Below are 23,489 nucleotides of genomic sequence, written 5' to 3'. Positions count from 1 at the left end.
TTAAGGCTTGGGTTCAAGTATTTAACTCGGGTTCGTAGCCGACTTTCACGGGTTTTGAAACCGACGTGATTTTCGCGACCTTTTGTTTCTGACAGTTACGTCAATTCAAGCGTCGTGTCCGTTGAGGAAGCGTTTAGGGATTGAGGACTTTGGTAACGGTGCAATCACATTAATGACTGCCTCGTTTTTACCATTATGCCCCTTAGCGTGTTTATAAACGTTTTCCCTCTCTTCCATTTTTCCGTTTCTGCAATCTTTCGAACTTCTTCTTTCTTTGTTCGTGCTGTGTTTAGACGTACTATACTTTCGTGCTTTGGAGACTTCTGCTTCCTCATTCTCAGGAAGAGGTTAGTTCCTTCTCTTCGTCTTTGCATGACTTAATTTCGTAGAGGAGTAGTTTTGTAGTTTTTTGCCTGGCTCTTTTTCTCCTCTCTAGAGACCTTTTTGATTTTTTCTTTCTTTTCTTTTTCCTTTTGTAGGTTTTCTTTGTTTACCTTTAGAGAAAGAAAAATGGCCTCCATAGATTGGGTTGACGTTACAGTTTTGGGGGAAGAGCCGTTGATGGATGCAGAGTTTATTACTCACCTTCGCACTCATCATCGGCTCTGTACTTCGGATGAAGATGAGCCTAAATATGAATTACTAGTTCCCAGTTTAGAGGACCGGGTTTGTCATGGGAGAGCCAACGAAACGGCCCCCACTTCTTCTTTATGTATGAGTGCATGATCACCCGTCTGGGCGTCTTTCTGCCCTTTTCGGATTTTGAGATGTCTGTTCTACAGCATTGCCGTGTTGCCCCTACCCAGCTTCATCCTAACTCCTGGGGTTTCTTGAAAATTTACCAATTTATTAGCCTTGCTCTGGATTTCCCGACTACTCTGAAGATCTTTTTCCATCTTTTTCATATGACCAAGCCCTTTAGCGGGCTGAATAATAAACAGCAATGGGTTTCCTTTCGAGCCATACAAGGTCGGAGGATTTTTACCCTTTTTGATGAGTCCTTCCATGACTTTAAGAATTTCTTTTTCAAAGTGCAAGCTGTAGAGGGTCACCATCCCTTTTTCTTGGATGATAATTCTTTTCCCCGCTTTCCTTTATACTGGCTGGAGGCCACCCCTTGCGAGAAATATAGTTTGGATGATCTGGATGAGGTAGAGGCTGCTGTCGTGGGGTTCCTCCGAGAAGTTTGGGGGAGGGCCCCCTATTTGGATACCAAAAAGTTTCTCCAAGGGTCTCCGACCTTTGTCCAATCACAGCTAGGTAGTTTTTGATAGTATGTTGAATTCCCGACTTGTTGACCTAATATTCCGACTTGTTTGACTCTTTAGCTGTTTGTGTTCTTTTTCAGAAATGGCAAAGAAAAACGCTCAAGAATCTTTTCAAAGGGTCCAGGAAGCTAAAGCTAAATCTCGTGCTCGATCTGGTGATGCCAGGGTTATCTCTCCTCCTCCTCCTCCTCGTAATGTTGGAACTCTTTCCAACCCTATGGTGATTTCTTCTTCAACTCCTTCTCAGCCGTCCCCCGTCGTCCGACCTGCCCCCGATCCCAAGAAGCGCAAGCTCCTAGAGTCTGGCTCTTCTGGGGAGGCTAAGGTGGATGCTCTTGCCTTTGTCCGAAAGAATATCTATCCTTACGCCCGCATAGGCATGGATGATATGTCTGTTCGGAACCACCTCACCACCATAGTCGAGGAGAGTCTTAAGACGGCGGGGGTTTGCGGCAAGCTTATAGATATCTTTGATAGGGCTCCTCTCAGCTCCCTAGGGGCGTCCTCGAAGGTTGAGGAGCTGGAGGGGAGGCTCCGTATGTATGAAGAGCACGAGGGGAAGTTGAAGAAAGAAATTGCCAAGTTAAAGGAGGAGGGATACCCTTCGGGAGAGAGGAAAAACTTTGCAGGCGCAATGTAATATGGAAGCAGATTTGAGGAAGACGGCACAGGCCAGCTACCAAAGCCTATTCAAGGATCACGTGTCTGTGAAAACTGACCTGCTTAATTCTCGGAAGGCCTATGAGGAGTTAGAAGACTCTATTGCCGATGGTGCCGAGGAATCTTGGAGGATTTTTCTGGAGCAGGTCAGAGTTATCGCTCCTGACTTGGATCTGTCTCCTTTACATCCTGATAAAGTTGTTATTGACGGCGCCATCGTTGATCCTCCTGCCCCCGAGGTCGTTTCCGAGTCAGACCTGAAGACTCGGGGGCAGAGGATTATTGAGTCTCCTCCTCATTCCAAAGATGCTCCGAGTTCTTCCATCGTTCCTCCGTCTTCCTCTTTAGCTTCTCTTCCGGGTCCTGGTGGCGCTCCTCCTGAATCTGGTGGTGGTGACTCCTCTGCTCCTTTGAAAAAATGACTTTTATCTATTTCTTTTTTATGGCTATATGGGGGCTCGGCCTGTGGGTCCCCCTTTTTTAAACTTATTTATGTGCTTGTGTTGGTGACCTGTGAACAATTTCTCTTGGCCTTTTAAGGCCGTAAACAAAATATTTCTGGTGGGTGCCCTTTTTTGAATAAGGGTGTAGAAAAATAAATGCCCTTTTTTGGATAAGGGTTCTAAGTTACCTTGTGCGTGCATGCTTTTCTGTTTTCGATTATTTTTGATCTTTTCGGAAAAAACCTTTTTGTTGGCTTGCATTGTTTTCTCGAGCCCTTTCCGTTTAAGGGCTTTTATGCAGCCTTTAAACTTTTCCTAGGTTTTTCAATCTCTTTTTGTTATCCTTTATACTCAACTTTGCTTTAGTGAGTTTCTATGACTTAGGTTATTTTTGTGATGCATTTTTCATCTACTCGGAGTGTTTCCGAGTTTATCTACTCGGGTTCTTGTCTCGACTTACGAGTCGGACTGTTCCCGAGTTTGTTACGATCAACTCATACAACCTCTTTACACCGACTTGTGCCTCGTCGTTTTATCCTGACGACCATCTTGGGTCGGTTCATGGGATTTTCACGTTTTGTCGAGCTTAAGTCGGCACGTTTCGTAGAAAGACTTAGAAAAATAAAGGAGGATATTTAAGAGAGATATTGTAAATGAAAAAGATCTTTATTGATTGGGAAGGTACCGTCTTGCTACTAAGGGTCTTGATAGCCTATTTTCCCTTAGCCTCTACTATGATGCCTCGTTAAAAACCCTTCTCCAGAAAAAACCCTTTTGGGAAAAAATCATGAAGTTGGGAAAAGAGTACATCAGGGAGTAGAGTTCGCTTTTAACTGTAGTACCTTTTCATATTACAAGCATGCCACGACCTTGGTAGCTCAGTGCCATCCAGGTCGGTTACTTTATAATAACCTTTCCCTAACACTTCCTTGATTTTGTATGGCCCCTTCCAATTTGCGGCGAGCTTTCCTTCTCCTGATTTGTTGACTCCAATGTCGTTTCTGATGAGGACCAAGTCATCCAGGACAAATGTTCTTCGAATGACTTTCTTGTTGTATCTTGTAGTCATCCTTTGTTTTAATGCCGCTTCTCTTATCTGGGCACCTTCTCGGACTTCGGGGAGCAAGTCGAGCTCCTCTTTGTGCCCCTGTATATTTCCGACCTCGTCATGGAGAATTACCCTTGGGCTTTGCTCATTGATTTCTATAGGAATCATGGCTTCTACGCCGTAGACTAGTCGGAAGGGTGTTTCTCCTGTGGCGGATTGGGGAGTTGTCCTATAAGCCCATAGCACCTGAGGGAGCTCTTCAGACCAAGCTCCCTTTACTTCCTGTAATCTCTTCTTCAATCCTGCCAGTATGACTTTATTAGCTGCCTCGGCTTGCCCATTAGCTTGTGGGTGTTCCACCGAGGTGAATTGATGCTTGATTTTCATACTGGCCACCAGATTTCTGAAGGTGGCGTCGGTAAATTGGGTTCCATTGTCTGTGGTGATGGAATAAGGTATTCCATACCTTGTGATGATGTTTTTGTAGAGGAACCTGCGACTTCTTTGAGCGGTGATAGTGGCTAATGGTTCTGCTTCTATCCACTTTGTGAAGTAGTCTATTCCCACGATCAAGTACTTGACTTGTCCCGGTGCTTGGGGAAAAGGACCTAACAAATCCATTCCCCATTTTGCAAAAGGCCAGGGAGAAGTGATACTGATGAGCTCTTCTGGTGGAGCTACGTGAAAATTTGCATGCATCTGACACGGTTGGCATTTTTTCACAAATTCTGTGGCATCCCTCTGCAAGGTTGGCCAATAGAATCCTGCTCGGATTACTTTCCTGGCGAGTGACCTTGCTCCTAGATGGTTTCCGCAGATCCCGCTATGTACCTCCTCCAACACCTCGGTGGTTCTTGAGGTCGGCACGCACTTTAGTAATGGCGTTGATATCCCTCTTCTGTAAAGGACATTTCTCACCAAAGTATAATGTTGTGCTTCCCTTCGGATCTTTTTAGCCTCTTTTTCCTCTTTAGGGAGGATGTCAAATTTCAGGTATTCGACTAAGGGATTCATCCATCCGAGGTTTAAACCGACTACCTCAAGCGTTTCTTGTTTATCTTCTGTTTTTGCTACCGAGGGTTCTTGGAGGGTTTCTTGAATCAGGCTTCTGTTGTTTCCTCCTGGTTTGGTACTTGCTAACTTGGATAGGGCATCCGCTCTGCTGTTTAGATCCCGAGTTATGTGTTTGACCTCGGTTTCTGCAAAGCGTCCAAGATGCTCCAAGGTTTTTTCCAAGTATTTCTTCATATTGGGGTCCTTTGCCTGATATTCTCCGCTTATTTGGGAGGTCACCACCTGTGAGTCGCTGTATATCAATACTTTTGTAGCACCGACTTCTTCTGCCAACTTCAATTCGGCTATCAAGGCTTCATATTCTGCCTGATTGTTTGAAGCCGAGAATTCAAATTTTAAAGAGACCTCTATCTGGGTTCCTCTTTCATCTACCAATATTATGCCTGCGCCGCTTCCTGTTTTGTTGGAGGATCCGTCTACATAGAGTTCCCATGTAGTCGTATTTTCCTCTTGTTCTCCTGCGCATTCTGCGACGAAGTCGGCGAGGCATTGGGCTTTAATAGCTGTCCGAGTTTCATATTTTAAGTCAAACTCGGAGAGCTCTATCGCCCACTGAACCATTCTCCCTGCAACATCCGTCTTTTGGAGGATTTGCTTCATGGGTTGGTTTGTGCGGACTCTTATTGTATGAGCCTGAAAGTAAGGTCGCAACCTCCGTGAGGCTATCACTAAGGAGTAGGCAAACTTTTCCAGTTTGTGGTACCTTAGTTCAGGGCCTTGTAGGACCTTACTGATGAAGTAGACCGGGTGTTGTCCGACCTCGTCTTCTCTTATCAAGGCCGACGAGACAGCCTTGTTTGCTACGGATAGGTATAGGACGAGGTCTTTTCCCGTATGGGTCGGTTAAGATAGGAGGTTGGCTTAAGAACTTTTTGAACTCTTGGAACGCCTCCTCGCATTCCGGAGTCCATTCGAATTGGCATCCCTTCCTTAATAAGGAAAATAATGGAAGGGATTTTAGTGCCGATCCTGCCAAAAATCTGGAGAGGGCTGCAAGTCGGCCATTGAGCTGTTGAACCTCTCTTAAACAAGTCGGGCTTTTCATTTCTAGGATGGCTTTGCATTTATCGGGATTGGCCTCAATCCCCCTCTGTGTTAGCATGAACCCTAGAAACTTCCCTGCCTCGACCGCGAAGGCGCACTTTGCGGGATTTAGCCTCATCCCGTGCAACCTTATAGTGTCAAAGACTTGTGAGAGGTCGGTTAAGAGGTCGACTTCTTCCTTGGTTTTTACTAGCATGTCGTCGACATATACTTCCATCAGGGTCCCCAGATGAGAGGAAAACACTTTATTCATCAACTTTTGATATGTGGCTCCTGCATTCTTCAATCCGAATGACATGACCACATAGCAATAGTTGGCTTTGGGTGTGATGAACGATGTTTTCTCCTGGTCGGGTTTATGCATCGGGATTTGGTTATATCCCGAGTAGGCGTCCATGAATGACAAGTATTGGTACCCCGAGCTGGAGTCCACCAGGGTATCAATACTCGGTAGGGGATAAGGGTCCTTAGGACATGCCTTATTCAAGTCGGTATAGTCGACGCACATTCTCCATTTACCGTTCTGTTTTTTGACTAGCACTACATTGGCTAGCCACGTTGGGTATTTGACCTCTCTAATAAAGCCGGTGGTGCGCGAAATTGTGAACAATACTTTTTCACAACTCTCATAATCCCCGGTAATGGCTCCAAAAACGTGGTAGCTCAATACCATGGCATTACACAACTTCGCACAACTAACCAGCAAGTGCACTGGGTCGTCCAAGTAATACCTTACGTGAGTAAGGGTCGATCCCACGGAGATTGTTAGCATTGAAGCAAGCTATGGTCATCTTGTAAATCTTAGTCAGGCAAACTCAAATGTATATGATGATGAACGAAAATAACATAAAGATAAAGATAGTGATACTTATGTATATCATTGGTGTAAGAGCTTCAGACAAGTGTATGAAGATGCCTTCCCTTCCGTCTCTCTGCTTTCCTACTGTCTTCATCCAATCCTTCTTACTCCTTTCCATGGCAAGCTCGTGTAGGGTTTCACTGTTGTCAGCAGCTACCTCCCATCCTCTCAGTGAAAGCGATTGCATATGTCCTGTCACGGCATAGCGGAATTCAGCTGTCGGTTCTCGTTCAGGCCGGAATAATATCCATTGATACTTTTGCGTCTGTCACTAACGCCCTAGCCTGCTAGGAGTTTGAAGCACGTCACAGTCATTCAGTCATTGAATCCTACTCAGAATACCACAGACAAGGTTAGACCTTCCGGATTCTCTTGAATGCCGCCATCAGGTCCTGCCTATACCACGAAGATTCCGATTAAAGAATCCAAGAGATATTCACTAAGCCTCATATGCTTGTAGAACAAGAGTGGTTGTCAGTCACCTTGTTCATGAGTGAGAATGGTGATGGGCGTCAATCATCACCTTCATCATGTTGAAGAACAAGTGATATCTTGGATAAAGAACAAGCGGAATTGAATGGAAGAACAATAGTAATTGCATTAATACTCGAGGTACAGCAGAGCTCCACACCTTAATCTATGGTGTGTAGAAACTCCACCGTTGAAAATACATAAGAACAAGGTCTAGGCATGGCCGAATGGCCAGCCTCCCAAAGGTCTAAGATAGAATAAAACAAAGATAGCTACCAAAAGTCCCGATCTAGAGATCTAGAGTGATCAAAAGATCCTTCATACAATAGTAAAAGGTCCTACTTATAGATAACTAGTAGCCTAGGGTGTACAAAGATGAGTAAATGACATAAAAATCCACTTCCGGGCCCACTTGGTGTGTGCTTGGGCTGAGCAATGAAGCAATTTCGTGTAGAGACTCTCCTTGGAGTTAAACGCCAGCTTTAGTGCCAGTTTGGGCGTTTAACTCCCAATTAGGTGCCAGTTCCGGCGTTTAACGCTGGAATTTCTTGAGGTGACTTTGAACGCCAGTTTGGGCCATCAAATCTTGGGCAAAGTATGGACTATTATATATTGCTGGAAAGCCCAGGATGTCTACTTTCCAACGCCGTTGAGAGCGCGCCAATTGGGCTTCTGTAGCTCCAGAAAATCCACTTCGAGTGCAGGGAGGTCAGAATCCAACAGCATCTGCAGTCCTTTTGAGTCTCTGGATCAGATTTTTGCTCAGGTCCCTCAATTTCAGCCAGAAAACACCTGAAATCACAGAAAAACACACAAACTCATAGTAAAGTCCAGAAAAGTGAATTTTAACTAAAAACTAATAAAAATATACTAAAAACTAACTAAAAGATACTAAAAACATACTAAAAGCAATGCCAAAAAGCATACAAATTATCCGCTCATCACAACACCAAACTTAAATTGTTGCTTGTCCCCAAGCAACTGAAGATCAAATAAGATAAAAAGAAGAGAATATGCAATGAACTCCAAAAACATCTATGAAGATCAGTATTAATTAGATGAGCGGGGCTTTTATCTTTTTGCCTTTGAATAGTTTTGGCATCTCACTTTATCCCTTATAATTCAGAATGATTGGCTTCTTTAGGAACTTAGAATCCAGATAGTGTTAATGATTCTCCTAGTAAAGTATGATGATTCTTGAACATAGCTATTTCTTGAGTCTTGGCTGTGGCCCAAAGCACTCTGTCTTCCAGTATTACCACCGGATACATACATGCCACAGACACATAATTGGGTGAACCTTTTTAGATTGTGACTCAGCTTTGCTAAAGTCCCCAATTAGAGGTGTCCAGGGTTCTTAAGCACACTCTTATTTGCCTTGGATCACAACTCTTATTTCTTTCTTTTTTTTTTCTTTTCTTTTTTTTTTCGAATTTTTTTTTTTCGTTTGCTTGCTTTCTTTCTTGCTTCAAGAATCAATTTTTTATGATTTTTCAGATCCTCAGTAACATGTCTCCTTTTTCATCATTCTTTCAAGAGCCAACATTCATGAACCACAAATTCAAAAGACATATGCACTGTTCAAGCATACATTCAGAGAACAAAAGTGTTGCCACCACATCAAAATAATTAAACTATTATAAAATTCAGAATTCATGCTATTCTTTCCTTTTCAATTAAGCACGTTTTTATTTAAGAGAGGTGATGGATTCATAGGACATTCATAGCTTTAAGGCATAGACACTAAGACACTAATGATCACAAGACACAAACATAGATAACATAAGCACAAAAATCGAAAAACAGAAGAATAAAGAACAAGGAAATCAAGGAACGGGTCCACCTTAGTGAAGGCGGCTCTTCCTTCTTCTTGAAGGTCCTATGGAGTGCTTGAGCTCCTCAATGTCTCTTCCTTGTCTTTGTTGCTCCTCCCTCATGATTCTTTGGTCTTCTCTAATTTCATGGAGGAGAATGGAGTGTTCTTGATGCTCTACCCTTAGTTGTCCCATATTGGAACTCAACTCTCCTAGGGAGGTGTTCAGTTGCTCCCAGTAGTTTTGTGGAGGAAAGTGCATCCCTTGAGGTATCTCAGGGATCTCTTGATGAGAGGGGTCTCTTGTGTACTCCATCCTTTTCTTGGTGATGGGCTTGTCCTCATCAATGGGGGTATCTCCTTCTATGTCAACTCCAACTGAATAACAGAGGTGACAGATGAGATGAGGAAAGGCTAACCTTGCCAAAGTGGAGGTCTTGTCCGCCACCTTGTAGAGTTCTTGGGCTATAACCTCATGAACTTCCACTTCTTCTCCAATCATGATGCTATGGATCATGATAGCCCGGTCTATGGTAACTTCGGAATGGTTGCTAGTGGGAATGATTGAGCGTTGTATGAACTCTAACCATCCTCTAGCCACGGGCTTGAGGTCATGCCTTCTCAATTGAACCGGCTTTCCTCTTGAATCTTGCTTCCATTGTGCGCCCTCTTCACATATGATTGTGAGGACTTGGTCCAACCTTTGATCAAAGTTGACCCTTCTAGTGTAAGGATGCTCATCTCCTTGCATCATAGGCAAGTTGAACGCCACCCTCACACTCTCCGGACTAAAATCCAAGTTTTTCCCCCGAACCGTAGTGAGATGATTCTTTGGATTCGGGTTCACACTTTGGTCATGGTTCTTGGTGATCCATGCATTGGCATAGAACTCCTGAACCATCAAGATTCCGACTTGTTGAATGGGGTTGGTAAGTACTTCCCAACCTCTTCTTCGGATCTCATGGCAGATCTCCGGATATTCACCCTTTTTGAGTGAAAAGGGGACCTCGGGGATCACCTTCTTCAAGGCCACAACTTCATAGAAGTGGTCTTGATGCACCCTTGAGAGGAATCTATCCATCTCCCATGACTCGGAGGTGGAAGCTTTTGCCTTCCCTTTCCTCTTTTTAGAGGTTTCTCCGGCCTTGGATGCCATAAATGGTTATGGAAAACGAAAAAGCAACGCTTTTACCACACCAAACTTAAAATGTTTGCTCGTCCTCGAGCAAAAGAAGAAAGAAGAGAGTAGAAGAAGAAGAAATGAGGAAGAGGGAGATGGTAGTGTGTTCGGCCAAGAAGGGTAAGAAAGGGTGTTTAGGTTGTGTGAAAATGAAGAGTTGAAGAAGGGTATTTATAGGAGAGAGGGGGGTAAAGGTTCGGCCATGAGGGGTGGGTTTTGGGAGGGAAAGTGGTTTGAATTTGAAGGGTGAGGTTGGTGGGGATTTATGAAGGATAGATGTGAGTGGTGAAGAGAAAGATGGGATTTGATAGGTGAAGGGTTTTTGGGGAAGAGGTATTGAGGTGATTGGTGAATGGGGGAAGAAGAGAGAGAGTGATGGTGGGGTCCTGTGGGGTCCACAGATCCTGAGGTGTCAAGGAAAAGTCATCCCTGCACCAATTGTTGCTCAAAATCACGTTTTGAGCCATTTCTGGCGTTAAACGCCGGGCTGGTGCCCATTCCTGGCGTTTAACGCCAGGTTGTTGCCCTTTTCTGGTGTTTAACGCCAGTCTGGTGCCCCTTTCTGGCGTTAAACGCCCAGAATGGTGCCAGACTGGGCGTTAAACGCCCAACAGCTAGCATTACTGGCGTTTGAACGCCAGCTTCTTCTCCTCCAGGGTGTGCTATTTTTCTTCCTGTTTTTCATTCTGTTTTTGCTTTTTTCATTGTTTTTGTGACTTCTTATGATCATCAACCTACAAAAAAGATAAAATAACAAAAGGAAATAGTTAACTATAAAACATTGGGTTGCCTCCCAACAAGCGCTTCTTTAATGTCATTAGCTTGACAGAGGACTCACATGGAGCCTCAGAGATACTCAGAACCGTGTTGTAACCTCCCAACACCAAACTTAGAGTTTGAATGTGGGGGTTCAACACCAAACTTAGAGTTTGGTTGTGGCCTCCCAACACCAAACTTAGAGTTTGACTGTGGGGGCTCTGCTTGGCTCTGTTTTGAGAGAAGCTCTTCATGCTTCCTCTCCATGATGATAGAGGGATGTCCTTGGGCCTTAAACACCAAGGATTCTTCATTCACTTGAATGATCAACTCTCCTCTATCAACATCAATCACAGCCTTTGCTGTGGCTAGGAAGGGTCTGCCAAGGATGATGGATTCATCCATGCACTTCCCAGTCTCTAGGACTATGAAATCAGTAGGGATGTAATGGTCTTCAATCTTCACCAAAACATTCTCTACAAGTCCATGAGCTTGTTTTCTTGAATTGTCTGCCATCTCTAATGAGATTCTTGCAGCTTGCACCTCAAGGATCCCTAATTTCTCCATTACAGAGAGGGGCATGAGGTTTACACTTGACCCTAAGTCACACAAGGCCTTCTTGAAGGTCATGGTGCCTATGGTACAAGGTATAGAAAACTTCCCAGGATCCTGCCTCTTTTGAGGCAGTTTCTCCCTAGACAAGTCATCCAGTTCTTTGGTGAGCAAGGGAGGTTCATCCTCCCAAGTCTCATTTCCAAATAACTTGTCATTTAGCTTCATGATTGCTCCAAGGTATTTAGCAACTTGCTCTTCAGTGACATACTCATCCTCTTCAGAGGAAGAATACTCATCAGCGCTCATGAATGGCAGAAGTAAGTCCAATGGAATCTCTATGGTCTCAATTTGAGCCTCAGATTCCCATGGTTCCTCATTGGGGAACTCAGAGGAGGTTGGTGCACGCCCATTGAGGTCTTCCTCAGTGGCGTCCTTCTCCTCTCTTTCCTCTCCATATTCGGCCATGTCTATGGCTTTGCACTCTTCTTTTGGATTTTCTTCTGTATTACTTGGGAGAGTACTAGGAGGGAGTTCAGTAATTTTCTTGCTCAGCTGTCCCACTTGTCCTTCCAAATTTCTGATGGAGGACCTTGTTTCAGTCATGAAGCTTTGAGTGGTCTTTATTAGATCAGAGACCATTGTTGCTAAGTCAGAAGTATTCTGCTTAGAACTCTCTGTCTGTTGCTGAGAAGATGATGGAAAAGGCTTGCCATTGCTAAACCTGTTTCTTCCACCATTATTGTTATTGAAACCTTGTTGAGGTCTCTCTTGATTCTTCCATGAGAGATTTGGGTGATTTCTCCATGAAGAATTATAGGTGTTTCCATAGGGTTCTCCTAGGTAATTCACCTCTTCCATGGAAGGGTTCTCAGGATCATAAGCTTCCTCCTCAGATGAAGCATCCTTAGTACTGTTTGGTGCATTTTGCATTCCAGACAGACTTTGAGAAATCAAATTGACTTGTTGAGTCAATATCTTGTTCTGAGCCAATATGGCATTCAGAGTGTCAATCTCAAGAACTCCTTTCTTCTGACTAGTCCTATTGTTCACAGGATTCCTTTCAGAAGTGTACATGAATTGGTTATTTGCAACCATTTCAATCAATTCTTGAGCTTCTGCAGGCGTCTTCTTCAGATGAAGAGATCCTCCAGCAGAGCTATCCAAGGACATCTTGGATAGTTCAGAGAGACCATCATAGAAAATACCTATGATGCTCCATTCAGAAAGCATGTCAGAAGGACATCTTCTGATTAATTGTTTGTATCTTTCCCAAGCTTCATAGAGGGATTCTCCATCCTTCTGTCTGAAGGTTTGGACTTCCACTCTAAGCTTACTCCATCTTTGTGGTGGAAAGAACTTTGCCAAGAAGGCATTGACTAGCTTTTCCCAAGAGTCCAGGCTTTCTTTAGGTTGAGAATCCAACCATATTCTAGCTCTGTCTCTTACAGCAAAAGGGAATAGCATCAGTCTGTAGACCTCAGGGTTAACCCCATTAGTCTTGACTGTGTCACAGATTTGCAAGAATTCAGCTAAGAACTGATGAGGATCTTCCATTGGAAGTCCATGGAACTTGCAATTCTGTTGCATTAGAGAAACTAATTGAGGCTTAAGCTCAAAGTTATTTGCTCCAATGGCAGGGATAGAGATGCTTCTCCCATAGAAATCAGGAGTAGGTGTAGTGAAGTCACCCAGCACCTTCCTTGCATTGTTGGCATTGTTGTTGTTTTCGGCTGCCATGTGTTCTTCTTCCTTGAAGAATTCGGTCAGGTCCTCTAAAGAGAGTTGTGCTTTAGCTTCTCTTAGCTTTCTCTTCAAGGTCCTTTCAGGTTCAGGATCAGCTTCAACAAGAATGCCTTTGTCTCTGCTCCTGCTCATATGAAATAGGAGATAAAAAGAAAATGTGGAATCCTCTATGTCACAGTATAGAGATTCCTTGAAGTGTCAGAGGAAAAAAGAAATAGTAAGAAGAAGGAGAAGAAGAATTCGAACTTTAATTAGATAAGGTTCGAATTGTGCATTAAGAAGGAGTAGTACTCCATAAATAGAAGGATGCGGGAAGGAGGGAAGAGAATTTTCGAAAATTCAATTAAAAGATTTTGAAAACATTTTGAAAATTTGATTGAAAATTTTCGAAAATTAAAAGTGAAAAAGAAATCAAGTGATTTTTGAAAAAGATTTTGAAATTAGAAATTAAAAAGATTTGATTGAAAACTATTTAAAAAAAATGAGGTTAAAAAGATTTGATTGAAAAGTTATGGTTTTAAAAAGATGTGATTGAGAAGATATGGTTTGAAAACAATTTTAAAGGATATGATTTGAAAACAATTTGAAAAGATGTGATATTAAAAAAAATTGATGACTTGCCTAACAAGAAAAGATATGATTCAAACATAAAACCTTCCTTAATAGAAAAGGCAAAAAATGTTCAATCAAATCATTAATTGTTAGTAAGTATCTTTGAAAAAGGAAAGAAATTGATTTTTGAAAACATTTGATTGAAAAGATATGATTTGAAAAAGATTTGGTTTTGAAAAACTTTGAAAACTTGAAAAAAATTGATTTGAAAAACAAAATCTTCCCCTAGCACCATCCTGGCGTTAAACGCCCAGAATGGTATACATTCTGGCGTTTAACGCCCAAAATGCTACCTTTTTGGGCGTTAAACGCCCAACCAGGTACCCTGGCTGGCGTTTAAACGCCAGTCTGCCTTCTTCACTGGGCATTTTTGAATGCTCAGCTTTTTCTGTATAATTCCTCTGCAGTATGTTCTGAATCTTCAATTCTTTGTATTATTGACTTGAAAAGACACAAATTAAAAATATTTTTGGATTTTTAATAATCAAAATGCAACAAGAATCAAATAACAATGCATGCAAGACACCAAACTTAGCAGTTTGTGTACTACTGACACTATATGAGACACATAAATACTCAAGCCAAAAGAATTCAAAGATCAGAGCAAGAAATCATCAAGAATTACTTGAAGATCCTTAAGACACATGAATGAATGCATGTAATTGACACCAAACTTAAGATGAGACACTAGACTTAAGCAAGAAACAGCAAATATTTTTTTGGTTTTTATGATTTTGTAATTTTTTTTTGTGTTTTTCGAAAATCAAGTGGAAAAAGGTATGAAAATTCTTAATGAGAATTCCAGGAATCAGTGCAATGCTAGTCTAAGACTCCGGTCCAGGAATTAGACATGGCTTCACAGCCAGCCAAGCTTTCAAAGAAAGCTTCGGTCCAAAACACTAGACATGACCAAAGGTCAGCCAAGCCTTAGCGGATCACTGCTCCAAAAGCAAAATTGATGAAGATCAACAAGCTCTTGTGGTGATAAGTTGAAACCTCGGTCCAATCAGATTAGACATGGCTTCTCAGCCAGCCAGATTTCAACAAATCATCATGAAACTCTAGAATTCATCTTCAAGAATTTCGAAAAAAAATAAATACCTAATCTAAGCAACAAGATGAACCGTCAGTTGTCCAAACTAGAACAATCCCAGGCATTGTTACCAAAAGCTTGCTCAAAACTTGAACAATCCCCGGCAACGGCGCCAAAAACTTGGTGCGCGAAATTGTGAACAATACTTTTTCACAACTCTCATAATCCCCGGTAATGGCTCCAAAAACGTGGTAGCTCAATACCATGGCATTACACAAATTCGCACAACTAACCAGCAAGTGCACTGGGTCGTCCAAGTAATACCTTACGTGAGTAAGGGTCGATCCCACGGAGATTGTTAGCATTGAAGCAAGCTATGGTCATCTTGTAAATCTTAGTCAGGCAAACTCAAATGTATATGATGATGAACGAAAATAACATAAAGATAAAGATAGTGATACTTATGTATATCATTGGTGTAAGAGCTTCAGACAAGTGTATGAAGATGCCTTCCCTTCCGTCTCTCTGCTTTCCTACTGTCTTCATCCAATCCTTCTTACTCCTTTCCATGGCAAGCTCGTGTAGGGTTTCACTGTTGTCAGCAGCTACCTCCCATCCTCTCAGTGAAAGCGATTGCATATGTCCTGTCACGGCATAGCGGAATTCAGCTGTTGGTTCTCGTTCAGGCCGGAATAATATCCATTGATACTTTTGCGTCTGTCACTAACGCCCTAGCCTGCTAGGAGTTTGAAGCACGTCACAGTCATTCAGTCATTGAATCCTACTCAGAATACCACAGACAAGGTTAGACCTTCCGGATTCTCTTGAATGCCGCCATCAGGTCCTGCCTATACCACGAAGATTCCGATTAAAGAATCCAAGAGATATTCACTAAGCCTCATATGCTTGTAGAACAAGAGTGGTTGTCAGTCACCTTGTTCATGAGTGAGAATGGTGATGGGCGTCAATCATCACCTTCATCATGTTGAAGAACAAGTGATATCTTGGATAAAGAACAAGCGGAATTGAATGGAAGAACAATAGTAATTGCATTAATACTCGAGGTACAGCAGAGCTCCACACCTTAATCTATGGTGTGTAGAAACTCCACCGTTGAAAATACATAAGAACAAGGTCTAGGCATGGCCGAATGGCCAGCCTCCCAAAGGTCTAAGATAGCATAAAACAAAGATAGCTACCAAAAGTCCCGATCTAGAGATCTAGAGTGATCAAAAGATCCTTCATACAATAGTAAAAGGTCCTACTTATAGATAACTAGTAGCCTAGGGTGTACAAAGATGAGTAAATGACATAAAAATCCACTTCCGGGCCCACTTGGTGTGTGCTTGGGCTGAGCAATGAACCAATTTCGTGTAGAGACTCTCCTTGAAGTTAAACGCCAGCTTTAGTGCCAGTTTGGGCGTTTAACTCCCAATTAGGTGCCAGTTCCGGCGTTTAACGCTGGAATTTCTTGAGGTGACTTTGAACGCCAGTTTGGGCCATCAAATCTTGGGCAAAGTATGGACTATTATATATTGCTGGAAAGCCCAGGATGTCTACTTTCCAACGCCGTTGAGAGCGGCCCAATTGGGCTTCTGTAGCTCCAGAAAATCCACTTCGAGTGCAGGGAGGTCAGAATCCAACAGCATCTGCAGTCCTTTTGAGTCTCTGGATCAGATTTTTGCTCAGGTCCCTCAATTTCAGCCAGAAAATACCTGAAATCACAGAAAAACACACAAACTCATAGTAAAGTCCAGAAAAGTGAATTTTAACTAAAAACTAATAAAAATATACTAAAAACTAACTAAAAGATACTAAAAACATACTAAAAGCAATGCCAAAAAGCATACAAATTATCCGCTCATCAGCCGGCTTCCAGGAGCGCCTGTACTTGCTCTTCTACTATTAAGGCTCGTTCTGGGCCGAGCTTGCGTCTTCTTTGCTGTACAGGTCGGGACCCTGGGTAAACCGAGAGCCTGTGGGACATGAGCTCGGGATCAATCCCGGGCATGTCAGAAGCCTTCCATGCGAAGAGGTCGGAATTAGCTCTTAGGAGTTCGCCCAACCTTTGTTTTAGGGTTTCCCCTAGGTTGGCTCCTATGTAAGTGTTTTTTCCTTCCTCCTCACCGACTTGTATCTCCTCGGTTTTTCCTCCCGGTTGGGGTCGCAGCTCTTCTCTGGTCCTGGTGCCGCCTAGCTCTATGGTGTGGACTTCCTTGCCCTTTCCTCTCAGATTTAGGCTTTCATTGTAGCATTTTCTTGCCAATTTTTGATCTCCCTTCACCGTTGCTATTCCTCCTGGGGTTGGGAATTTCATGCAAAGGTGGGGAGTAGATACCACTGCTCCAAGGCGATTAAGGGTAGTCCTGCCGATTAAGGCATTGTAGGCTGACCCTTCATCTATGACTATGAAGTCTATGCTCAGAGTCCTTGATTTTTCCCCTTTCCCAAAAGTGGTGTGAAGGGGTAAGAATCCCAGTGGTTTTATTGGCGTATCCCCTAATCCATATAGGGTGTCGGGGTAGGCTCTCAACTCTTTTTCATCTAACCCTAGCTTGTCGAAGGCGGGCTTGAAAAGGATGTCCGCCGAGCTTCCTTGATCTACTAGGGTTCTGTGGAGATGGGCATTGGCTAGGATCATAGTTATCACCACGGGATCATCGTGCCCGGGGATTATCCCTTGCCCATCTTCTTTTGTGAACGTGATAGTGGGGAGGTCGGGTATCTCTTCCCCGACTTGGTAGACTCTTTTGAGATGTCTTTTGCGAGAAGATTTAGTGAGCCCTCCTCCCGCAAATCCTCCTGAGATCATGTGGATATGTCTCTCTGGAGTCTGCGGCGGTGGATCTCTTCTATCCATATCATCTCGCTTTCTTTTTCCATGAGTGTCCGACCTTTCCATGAGATATCTATCAAGCCGACCTTCCCTAGCCAGCTTTTCTATCACATTTTTGAGGTTGTAACAGTCGTTGGTGGAGTAACCATATATTTTATGGTACTCGCAATAATCGCTGCGACTTTCCCCTTTTTTATTTTTAATAGGTCTTGGGGGTGGCAGCCTTTCAGTGTGGCAAATCTCTCTGTATACATCCACTATAGAAGTTTTTAGAGGAGTATAAGAGTGATATTTCCTGGGCCTCTCGAGACCGAGTTCCTCCTTCTTCTTGGTTTCCCTTTCCCTCTCCTTAGATGAGGGAGGGGGTCCAGGTCGCCAACTCAGGTCTCTTAATTTTGCATTCTCTTCCATGTTGATGTACTTTTCGGCCCTTTCTTGTACATCACTTAGAGAAACGGGGTGCCTTTTAGATATGGACTGTGAGAAGGGACCTTCTCTGAGCCCATTGACTAGCCCCATTATGACTGCCTCTGTGGGCAGGTCTTGGATCTCCAAACATGCTTTATTGAATCTTTCCATATAGGCTCGTAGAGATTCTCCGACCTCCTGTTTTACTCCCAGGAGGCTCGGTGCATGTTTCACCTTGTCTTTCTGAATTGAGAACCTCATCAAAAACTTCCTTGAGAGGTCCTCAAAACTAGTGATGGATCTCGGGGGAAGGCTATCGAACCACTTCATCGCTGCTTTCGATAAGGTGGTCGGGAAAGCCTTGCATCTCGTAGCGTCGGAGGCATCAGCTAGATACATCCGACTTTTAAAGTTGCTGAGATGATGCTTTGGATCCGTGGTTCCATCGTAGAGGTCCATATCAGGGCTTTTAAAGTTTCTCGGAACTTTCGCCCTCATTATGTCCTCACTGAAAGGATCTTCTCCCCCCGGGATTTGGTCTTCTTGTTCGTCGCGGGAGTTGTGACTCTTGAGGGAGGATTCCAGCTGTAAGAGTTTTCTTTCTAACTCTTTTCGCCGTTCCATCTCCTCTTTTAAGTACTTCTCTGTCTCTTTTTGTTTCTCCCGCTCTTGTTCTAACTGCTCCAGGCGGCTGTGGACCAACCCCATTAGCTCAGTTACGTGGGATGGTCCGCCTTTTTCCGATTCTCGCTCGTCTGAGGGGTTTGCCTTCGGGTTTTTTACCCCGGAGGTGCCCTCCCTCAGTTGATCGTTAACCTCTTGGTGGAGGGTTAAGTCCGCATTACTTGCGTCCAGATTTTCTTCTTCAGAATCTGTTTCCGCATGGACTTCTTCGTGGGATCTATCCGCCATTGATGGATGATCTCTCGGGTCCCCGGCAACGGCGCCAATGTTACGGTGGGTAACCGGAGATTAAACAGATGGATGGCGTTTGGTGGCCCAAATGTATGAAGGAGGAGGACTCTGGATGGATCTGCAACTCGGGAGGCTCCGTCCGACTTGTTCGATTGGATGAATGGGGGGTGGTACCTGCAAAGACACTCCGATGCCTAAGTTAGCAAGGGTGTAAGCAGGCCTAGAGAGTATTGGACTTAGAGATACCTGATAGGTGTCAGTGTACTTATAGTGGTGAGCCAATAACCACCGTTGGTGTAGTGCCGTATCTTTAGGATAGTAACTGCCCCATTATCTTGGGGAGGTTAAGATACGGCTTTAGGAAGCGGTTAGAGAGATTTTAGGGGCGGTTACCCATTTAAATGAGTGTTTATCTGCCAGCTAATCTCATGTCCGACTTCTTTAGCGCAGATCGGGATGAACACCGACTTCGTGTGTGAAGGTCGGCGTTTAGTAAGGCTTAATCTACTGGATTAGGCCTTTTAATTGGACCTGGGCCCTTATCATTGGGCCAGGGTATGAACAACTATATATGTAAATAAAAAATGAATTGCTTGTATATTTTTTTACTCTTTAAGTATCAATTCCATTCTTTATATTTTTCTGGGTTTTCCTGTACTATTTACTTGTTCTTCTTCTCCTAGTGTATGTAGTTTTCCAACGACATCTATAATAAAAAGAACAAAAATATGTAGAATTTTTTTTGAATACGTTATTTTTAATAAGCATAATTGAAATAATCTAAAATGAAATTACATGTTAATATTTTTCTTTGACCCACTCTCTTAAAATTGGATCTTTAATATATTTAATGAGTTATTTATAAAAATTAATAAATTAATTATTGGAGTTATAAATTTATTGTATTGTTTATAATGGTGATATATAATAAATATAGGAATATGGATTCAATGTCTTTGTAGGTTACAAATTTGATTACTGGATCTTTTTTTTTTTTGCTGATTTGGAAATAATGGTTAATTTGGCAAAAACTGAGTAGTTGATTCTAAAATTTTGTCAAGTAAGCGATGTTGTTGACATGGCGTTAGTAGGAGGAGAAAAATGGCTTAAAAGTAATGTGAGTAAACTTATGTATCTACTTTTTTATATATGAAGAATAGATATTTTTGGTTCAGACTCCAGAGGCAAGATGCTTAATTTGCGTTAACATTGTACAATTATTTTTTCCACAAGGCATAACATAGGCGCACCATGGCAATAGATAATAGCAGCAAAATATTAAAGAGAAGGCAGAAAAATAAAGAAAGTTTTGTTATTATTCAAATCAAAGGAACAGAATAGAGAAGTTTCAGAACTCGAAAGCACTGACCACATATGCACAACTATTCTACATAAGAAATTGGTCACCCAAAAGATTAAATTAATAGAAAAAGACACTCCAAATTGAAGAACTGTGAGTGAAGAATCTCCGGTTAAATTTCAGCTCAATATCACAAGATTTTACCATCCGATGTTCAGTTGATGAAGACAAGTTGCTGATGGAAAAACCTGCTCAAATTTTTTCTATTTGCTCAACTGCTCAAATGTTAAAAAATGCCTATATCACCAGAACCTGTATGATTAACAAAAGAATATGAAAAATTTAATAAATGGAAGTACAGCACAACCAATCTTCCTTTGTACCATGTCATCTTCAAAGAGATAAAATCAGTTTGAGGAAATTGGACATTAAAATAACAATGTAGCAGTGAAAATTGAGGCTGACATAATGTCAAAAGAGAGAGAAAATTGTTTGCAGTTACTTACACGTTCACCAGCATTCATTTGCCAAAGAGGCTGCCCAATGCACATTCCAATGGTTCATGAACACAGCTGCATATATTGAAAGCAGATCCTTGATCATAGTGGTAATCTCCACAGACAGATGTTGGTGATAGAAGCAGTGAGAGTGAGAAGCATGTGCAGTTAGATATGTGCAGCAACCAGAAAGTTAGTCAGTGAGTTTGTTACTGTGTCCAGCTCAGCACAATAAATATTTTTGTTGTTTGCACTATTTTTCACTTTCTACTTCACAAAATATTGTAAACAAAAAATTGGAATAAATGAAAATATATATATTTTTATATTCTCAAAACAAGGAATCAACATGAAAAAAAAAAAGTAGCAACCATTATTACAACCATATATTCTCATGGAGTGTTTTTTTTTCCAACTAAACAATAACAGAGGAAGTCAAAGACCATTACCGGTTGATCGGCCAAAAATTAGACTGAGGATTTTCATAAATATGCAGACATGTCTACAATACATATCTGCAATTTCTATTAAAGGTTCTCATTTTGTAGGATGAAATGAACTTTTAAATTTCCTTAATTTTCCCTTAATTTTGCTTTTGATTCCAAAACCTTTTGGTGTATTATACAAAACAATGATCTTGGTTCGAAATATGGTACTACTAAACAAAACTTTATGTGATGTTCTATGACAGCAAAAAAATTAAATAAGTAAATAACTTTTTCATTAAAATGCAAATGATATAGAGTACATAGGGAATAGATTACCGGTTTGAGTCTTGAAGCATGGTTGCATCAGGCCCTTGTCTCTCACAACTACATGCATTGGACATAACGCTTGAAGAATTCCAGTTTGCTTGCTGCGACAGCGCTTTACCTGTGTCGTAAGTTTTTTTTAATTTATTTTTTTTCTCCAGCAATGCAGTAAGCTTTATTACCACTCTGTTTGATGAAGAGAACTAAGTAAGGATCAATAGGACATGAAGTGCTAAACAATCACAATTGACAACACATTAAAGACTTGATGCCCATGTGCTTTGTGATTGTTATTACATATCAAGCATAAGTAACAAAAATGATCCTAAGCTTTATGTTGTAAGTTAATATCTATGGAAAGTTGGAAACCTTTTACGTCGAATAATAGTTGCTGCTTATTTTCAATATTCGTGAGTTGAGTAAGGTCGAATTGGCTTTTAGTTTTCCTTGATTCTTTGTTCTTTTCTTTTAAAGAAAAGAAAAGGGAGATAGAGAAAGCAGATAAAATGAAAGAAAGTTATATGGTATAATCAATCAAGCTAGAAACAAAGCTTGTCCCCTTCTTGTGTGCACATTTGGAATTTGGAAACATTAAGCTGCTAGTTATATACAATGCACCTCAATATAATTTTCATAAGCAAGATACTTAACATTGTAAAATGATCATTCACTCTAAGATTGATGGGAATAAATTAAACCTGTCAAAGGCATAACACAGAAGCACCCAAACATAATGAATATAGGAGGCACACTCTGGCAACAGTTGATAGCAGCAAAATATTGAAGAGAAGGCAGAAAAATACAACACCAAAGTTTAACATGGGAAAAAACCTGAGTCTGAGAGATAAAAAAAAAACCCACAGGCAAAAATTTTCACTATTTTCCAAATCAAAGCTACAAACAAGTCCCAAAACTTACAAGCACTAATAAGCATACATGCAGTATTACAGAACTCTTGTACAAGAACATAAACACAAACTAAATGGGAAATCAATGATACAATAGATGGCCATTGTTTACAAACTGTTTGGCTAAAGAGTTTGGATCGCAATCACACCTAAAAGTTGAAAGACAACGAGTGAAAAATGTCCAGATAAACCAGAAAAGATTTGACCATCCGATCATTCATTTGTTCAGGTTAATACACTAATTGGAATGTAGAGGGACTCTCCAAAAAAAGTGTTTGCTTGGGCCTCCCACAAAGGAAAATGATCATAACCTGCTTGATAAATACGCAATGATGTATTATTCCTTTTTAGCTTCAAAAACAGAACTGAAAGGGACAAATTTAGCTTGAGAAAAGATTGACACAAAATAATAATACCGCAATGCAAAATTTTACAGAAGTACTTACATTCTCACCAAGTTGCAATTGCCACAGAAGCTGCCTAATGCACATTTTAATGGTTGAATCCAGAAAGAAAGTAGATCCTCGACCATAGCAGTTATCTATTTCTTGATGTCCCTGGAAACTCTATTTGAGTTGGTATTGATAAGAAATGATATGAAATACAGCAGCTTCAAAGATGAATGCCTCTAGATCCATCAAGTTCATGTTACCTTCATAAAGAGTTTAGCTGCAACTCTTCTTCTTGTAGCGTTTGCCGGGCAAAGGACAGTGTTGAATTTGAAATAATAACAGAAAAAGGAAGCTTTTCTCCTGCCATATTCTGCAACCTGAAGTAAATTGTAGAGAGGAATAGAGTAACTATACGTAACTGAAGCTAAAACAGAAATCAGTTCTTTTGATTGAATGAAGGTAATGTAAGTATGGTATTATGTGCTGAAATCTTAGCCATCTGGGCACTTGTACCTCGGTAGAAGCTACCTGTAGAGGATGGTAAAAACAGTAAATTTGATTCATCCAATTTGATGAGTTTGGAAAACTCTTATTTAATTTTGATGATGAACAAACATTGTTAAAATGTTTAATTACAAAATTATTAATTTGATCTTAATTTATAATTGCCTAATTAATAATTTTGTTGTGCAGATTTATCTTGGGCCGGAAAACAAAGATGTTGCTAGCCCAAAATTAAAAATCAGCATTGCTACATGAGGCTGAATTATTAATGGGCCAGAATAAATATTATTGTTGCAAGCCCAAACAAATGCTTTCTTATGTGCTTTCCATGCTTGATCCGAAATCAATTTTATCAGGAAAGCAAATGTTATCCAAATGGGCCAGCTTTGATCATAATGTCACAAGGCCCAAATTCAAT

The 23,489-nt window shown here is 41.4% G+C and overlaps 1 non-coding gene across 1 annotated transcript; it reads left to right on the top strand.

Annotated features, from left to right (window-relative positions):
* Positions 1 to 12,395: 12,395 nt before the first annotated feature.
* LOC130965084 (small nucleolar RNA R71) lies at positions 12,396 to 12,503 on the top strand. The gene has a single exon (XR_009081139.1). It is a non-coding gene; the product is annotated as a small nucleolar RNA R71 (small nucleolar RNA).
* The last annotated feature ends 10,986 nt before the right edge of the window (positions 12,504 to 23,489 follow it).

This window comes from Arachis stenosperma, chromosome 2, assembly GCF_014773155.1.
Source record: "Arachis stenosperma cultivar V10309 chromosome 2, arast.V10309.gnm1.PFL2, whole genome shotgun sequence".
NCBI lineage: Eukaryota > Viridiplantae > Streptophyta > Magnoliopsida > Fabales > Fabaceae > Arachis > Arachis stenosperma.
The sequence above is the reverse complement of the archived record's forward strand: the minus strand, read 5'-3'. Positions and strand labels throughout refer to the sequence as shown.